Source organism: Anomaloglossus baeobatrachus, chromosome 11, assembly GCF_048569485.1.
Source record: "Anomaloglossus baeobatrachus isolate aAnoBae1 chromosome 11, aAnoBae1.hap1, whole genome shotgun sequence".
Taxonomy (NCBI): domain Eukaryota; kingdom Metazoa; phylum Chordata; class Amphibia; order Anura; family Aromobatidae; genus Anomaloglossus; species Anomaloglossus baeobatrachus.
This window is the reverse complement of record NC_134363.1, coordinates 48,725,515-48,732,478: the sequence shown is the minus strand read 5'-3', so window position 1 is coordinate 48,732,478 and position 6,964 is coordinate 48,725,515.

The window sequence follows — 6,964 nt, the reverse complement described above, 5'->3', positions numbered from 1 at the left end:
ACACTCGACAAAAAAAAAACTTTTCCCAACTTTTTAACCATTTTACAAAATTCTGCAAACGGGATTTTGTCCTCCTTCAGAGGATGACCATTGAGCACCATTATATAAGGATTTGTGCCCTCCGCTTACTATCTGCTCTCCTGCCATCCGTAGAGTTCTTTAAGCTCACAGAGGCCCAAAAAAGTCTCTATTACGCCAGTACATGTTAGTATACCCTAAATAAAAAAGTTAAAGGGGTTGTCCACTACTAGGAGAACCTTCTGATTCCATGTTCCTTCTAGGTAAAATAATAAGGCCTCTCATACCTGCGGTGTCGAGGCTCACGTGGGATTGTGACATCATGCGAGCCCTGCATCCAATCAGCGCTGACTTCGTTCTCCGCACCTTCGGACCAAATGAACAGGAAGTGAGTGCTTACTTCCTGTTGATTAACTTTTTTGGTTTGAAGGCGGGGAGAAGGACGAAGGGCTCACATGATGTCACAATCCAATGTAAGCCCCGGCACCGCGATCCCGGACACGATCCAATCAGCGCCGACTACCTTCTCTCCGCCATTGGACGAAACAAACAGGGAGAAGGAAGCTATGTATCAGCTATGTTGGCTGAGGCCCCGCCCCTTCTGGTCACATGGGTATGACATCAGCACAGGTCCTTCTAGTCACTTAGTAAAACGATTCTATATGTAGAATTAGCATAAACAACAGATAGGGGGAGGACGGACAGGCAGGAGGCGAGAATCACTATGAACCCCCCCCCAGCTATCAGCTGCTGCCACTCAAAAAGCTGCTCATTTTACAAACTTTTCTTGCTTGTGGTTCAAAACCTATTCATCCAAGCTGACCACTAAAGGTATGTGTAGAATCAGCCTGATAGTGCCAGTATAGCACTGGCTGTATAGAATCAGCCTGATAGTGCCAGCATAGCACTGTATGTATAGAATCAGCCTGATAGTGGCAGTATAGCACTGTATGTATAGAATCAGCCTGATAGTGGCAGTATAGCACTGTATGTATAGAATCAGCCTGATAGTGCCAGTATAGCACTGTATGTATAGAATCAGCCTGATAGTGCCAGTATAGCACTGTATGTATAGAATCAGCCTGATAGTGCCAGTATAGCACTGTATGTATAGAATCAGCCTGATAGTGCCAGTATAGCACTGTATGTATAGAATCAGCCTGATAGTGCCAGTATAGCACTGTATGTATAGAATCAGCCTGATAGTGCCAGTATAGCACTGTATGTATAGAATCAGCCTGATAGTGCCAGTATAGCACTGTATGTATAGAATCAGCCTGATAGTGCCAGTATAGCACTGTATGTATAGAATCAGCCTGATAGTGCCAGTATAGCACTGTATGTATAGAATCAGCCTGATAGTGCCAGTATAGCACTGTATGTATAGAATCAGCCTGATAGTGCCAGTATAGCACTGTATGTATAGAATCAGCCTGATAGTGCCAGTATAGCACTGTATGTATAGAATCAGCCTGATAGTGCCAGTATAGCACTGTATGTATAGAATCAGCCTGATAGTGCCAGTATAGCACTGTATGTATAGAATCAGCCTGATAGTGCCAGTATAGCACTGTATGTATAGAATCAGCCTGATAGTGCCAGTATAGCACTGGCTGTAGGATATATAGGAAAATCCTGGTGATTGGTGCGCTTTGTCTGTAAAGCACAAAGTGACTGTTCAAACCCAACAAGAACCTAAGTGTTAATTCCTACTCATTTTTCATCTATCACATTCAAGGAAACCAGGGCAGAAAGAGATGGAAAACAAATCAGTGGGTAAGGTTTGGCCACATCAAGGGTTCACCGAGCGCCTGCCTGTGCTTGGTTTGAACAGTCATTTTATTATTTAGAGGCAGAAGACTCATCCATCAGGACCTCAAGTACTTGGCACTGATTAGTGAAGCAAATGAACAGTTCTCCTGCAAGGAAGTTGATGAAAACCTACGTGTTTCGGAGCTGAGTCTTAACCATGATTAAGGCCTAACTCCGAAACGCATAGGTCCAGTAATTTTTTTTTTATTTTCTAGAAAATCCATAAACTTACTGGACCTACTCGTTTCAGCATCAAGCCTTAATCATGGTTAAGACTTAACGCCGAAACGCGTAGGGTTTTCACCAACATCCTTGCCTTCCCTGCTGAAAACTCTTTGTTTGCTTCAGTCTTGCTTCCGACGCTGACCAGGGCGGCTCCGATTAACTATTTATGCTGAACTGACCTTTTTTTCTTTCTTTTTCGATTAAAATTAACGGGTTCACGAACCCAACTTCCTAATGTAGTACAAGTAACAGATAAAGTGCAGGGTTCACTTACTTTATTATGGGATGTTAATCTGAAGCTGAGCCGCGTGATATTTATACCCAACCACTTCCATTTAAAAGCTGAAGCAATTTAGGGAAAGGCAATGGCGGGAAACCAGATTCCGCGGAATACAAGCTCCTTTAGTGGCAGCCTGTACTCTGCGGTTTGAAACATACAGTACACGCCTTAATTATATCAGTAAATACTCTATCTAAAAAAGATATTACACGCAGAAAAATATAATTATAGCATAAATAATTATTTGAAACTTCATCTAGGACTAACATAGGCGGAAATATGATCTGATATCTCTACATTCTATCTTAAAAATCTGATAATTTGAGGGTTTTTTTTAATATTTTTGCAGAATATTTTACTCTGTAGAAAAATCTATTGCTGTACGGAAACCATCAGTAAGCAGGCTAGCTGCTGCTGACTGTAGCTTGTTTTTTTTATTTTTATATATATATATATATATATATATATATATATGTAAATACTGACAATTTGCATTGAGCCTTCATGGTTTTGTATGCAAGATTAGGTAATAGGGACACGTGGATCTGCTAACACTCTGCTGATTGTTTCCACAGATCAAGAAATGATGATTGATTAATTAAAATTGTCTCTCCAGTAAAGGAGACAAACTCTAGCACAGCGCCACCTATTGGAAGTAGCGATCCTAAAAGTCACAAGTGGATTTTCGACAATCCTTTGCAATATGACTCAGGATATATAAGCCAGATCAGAATCCCAATTTGCAGACACGGTGTTTCGGGGTGCTTGCCCCTCGTCAGTGCAAAGTATGGGGGTGTCTGATCTGGCTCATGAGAAAGCTATGTGGGGACCACGGGGGGACACTATTCTCCTTAAGGAGACTTTGCAAGCCAGTCTGGCTGCCAGGTAAGGGGACTTATAGCTGCAATGCCCCTAAAATTCCACGGGGGAACACTATTCTCCTTAAGGAGACTTTGCAAGCCAGTCTGGCTGCCAGGTAAGGGGACTTATAGCTGCAATGCCCCTCTGGGAAATATTCAAATTGTCTCTCCAGTAAAGGAGACAAACTCTAGCACAGCGCCACCTATTGGAAGTAGCGATCCTAAAAGTCACAAGTGGATTTTCGACAATCCTTTGCAATATGACTCAGGATATATAAGCCAGATCAGAATCCCAATTTGCAGACACGGTGTTTCGGGGTGCTTGCCCCTCGTCAGTGCAAAGTATGGGGGTGTCTGATCTGGCTCATGAGAAAGCTATGTGGGGACCACGGGGGGACACTATTCTCCTTAAGGAGACTTTGCAAGCCAGTCTGGCTGCCAGGTAAGGGGACTTATAGCTGCAATGCCCCTAAAATTCCACGGGGGAACACTATTCTCCTTAAGGAGACTTTGCAAGCCAGTCTGGCTGCCAGGTAAGGGGACTTATAGCTGCAATGCCCCTCTGGGAAATATTCAAATTGTCTCTCCAGTAAAGGAGACAAACTCTAGCACAGCGCCACCTATTGGAAGTAGCGATCCTAAAAGTCACAAGTGGATTTTCGACAATCCTTTGCAATATGACTCAGGATATATAAGCCAGATCAGAATCCCAATTTGCAGACACGGTGTTTCGGGGTGCTTGCCCCTCGTCAGTGCAAAGTATGGGGGTGTCTGATCTGGCTCATGAGAAAGCTATGTGGGGACCACGGGGGGACACTATTCTCCTTAAGGAGACTTTGCAAGCCAGTCTGGCTGCCAGGTAAGGGGACTTATAGCTGCAATGCCCCTAAAATTCCACGGGGGAATAATTAGTGTTACATTTTTGCTGTCCAAGTACAGTTAGGTCCAGAAATATTTGGACAGTGACACAAGTTTTGTTATTTTAGCTGTTTACAAAAACATGTTCAGAAATACAATTATATATATAATATGGGCTGAAAGTGCACACTCCCAGCTGCAATATGAGAGTTTTCACATCCAAATCGGAGAAAGGGTTTAGGAATCATAGCTCTGTAATGCATAGCCTCTCCTTTTCAAGGGACCAAAAGTAATTGGACAAGGGACTCTAAGGGCTGCAATTAACTCTGAAGGCGTCTCCCTCGTTAACCTGTAATCAATGAAGTAGTTAAAAGGTCTGGGGTTGATTACAGGTGTGTGGTTTTGCATTTGGAAGCTGTTGCTGTGACCAGACAACATGCGGTCTAAGGAACTCTCAATTGAGGTGAAGCAGAACATCCTGAGGCTGAAAAAAAAGAAACAATCCATCAGAGAGATAGCAGACATGCTTGGAGTAGCAAAATCAACAGTCGGGTACATTCTGAGAAAAAAGGAATTGACTGGTGAGCTTGGGAACTCAAAAAGGCCTGGGCGTCCACGGATGACAACAGTGGTGGATGATCGCCGCATACTTTCTTTGGTGAAGAAGAACCCGTTCACAACATCAACTGAAGTCCAGAACACTCTCAGTGAAGTAGGTGTATCTGTCTCTAAGTCAACAGTAAAGAGAAGACTCCATGAAAGTAAATACAAAGGGTTCACATCTAGATGCAAACCATTCATCAATTCCAAAAATAGACAGGCCAGAGTTAAATTTGCTGAAAAACACCTCATGAAGCCAGCTCAGTTCTGGAAAAGTATTCTATGGACAGATGAGACCAAGATCAACCTGTACCAGAATGATGGGAAGAAAAAAGTTTGGAGAAGAAAGGGAACGGCACATGATCCAAGGCACACCACATCCTCTGTAAAACATGGTGGAGGCAACGTGATGGCATGGGCATGCATGGCTTTCAATGGCACTGGGTCACTTGTGTTTATTGATGACATAACAGCAGACAAGAGTAGCCGGATGAATTCTGAAGTGTATCGGGATATACTTTCAGCCCAGATTCAGCCAAATGCCGCAAAGTTGATCAGATATTTTTGTTCAAACCTTCAAATTAAACGTTACAATCTGCACTTGAATTCTGTTGTAGAGGTTTCATTTCAAATCCAATGTGGTGGCATGCAGAGCCCAACTCGCGAAAATTGTTTCACTGTCCAAATATTTCTGGACCTAACTGTAGATTTCTACCAACATAACTCCATAATGTACCCAAGTATCTGAACACAAATGGTTATATGCCAACCACTAAAAGTTTCAGGAAACAATACATGTACATAGCCACAATGGTCAGACCCTGACTATTTTTTATATTGATGCATATAATAAAAAATACAAATCATGAAATCCTCACACCGGTCACTGGGGCTATTCTAGACTCTAACTTGCTTTTGTTTCAGGAAACAACACATGTACATAGCCACAATGGTCAGACCCTGACTATTTTTTATATTGATGCATATAGTAAAAAATACAAATCATGCAATCCTCAGACCGGTCACTGGTGTATTCTAGACTCTGACTTGCTGTTGTTTCAGGAAACAATACATGTACATAGCCACAATGGTCAGACCCTGACTATTTTTTATGTTGACGCATCTAATAAAAAATACAAATCATGCAATCCTCACACCGGCCACTGGGGCTATTCTAGACTCTAACTTGCTGTTGTTTCAGGAAACAACACATGTACATAGCCACAATGGTCAGACCCTGACTATTTTTTATATTGACGCATCTAATAAAAAATACAAATCATGCAATCCTCACACCGGTCATTGGGGTATTCTAGACTCTAACTTGCTGTTGTTTCAGGAAACAATACATGTACATAGCCACAATGGTCAGACCCTGACTATTTTTTATATTGACACATCTAATAAAAAATACAAATCATGCAATCCTCACACTGGCCACTGGGGCTATTCTAGACTCTAACTTGCTGTTGTTCCAGGAAACAACACATGTACATAGCCACAATGGTCAGACCCTGACTATTTTTTATATTGACGCATCTAATAAAAAATACAAATCATGCAATCCTCACACCGGCCACTGGGGTTATTCTAGACTCTAACTTGCTGTTGTTTCAGGAAACAACACATGTACATAGCCACAATGGTCAGACCATGACTATTTTTTATATTGACGCATCTAACAAGTGTGTGCAAAAGTAATTGTGAAGGGAAACTTAGGTATAATCTATATTAAAAATATAAAAAAAATCATGCAATCCTCAGACTGGCCACTGGGGCTGTTCAACATTCTAACTTGCTGTTGTTTCAGGAAACAACACATGTACATAGCCACAATGGTCAGACTCTGACCCTATCTAATATATTGAAGCATCTAATGATGTTGTATCACAACCACTAAAAGTGAAACTATCATTAGAAAATGAAATATTGTTTAATTTACATTTTTGGCAAATTTACCAATCACAATATGTATTAAAAATAAAAAAAATTGAAATCTTGCAATTTTCACACTGGTAACTGGGGCTATTTTAGACTCTAATTTCCTGTTGTTTCAGGAAACAACACATGTACATTGCCACAATGTTCAGACTTTAATATGTAATAAAACAGAATAAAATGAATTAGTAATAATTCTACTTCTTCCTCTTATTATTATTTAATAATTATTATTTCTGTAGCCACTAGGGGCTAATGATAATTCTTCTTCCTATACAAAAATAAAACCTTGGACCCTCAAACAGCAGATTGTTTTCAAGTATAAAAAAATACATTCTACAAAAATATGAGAAAGAAAACAGAATAAAACAAA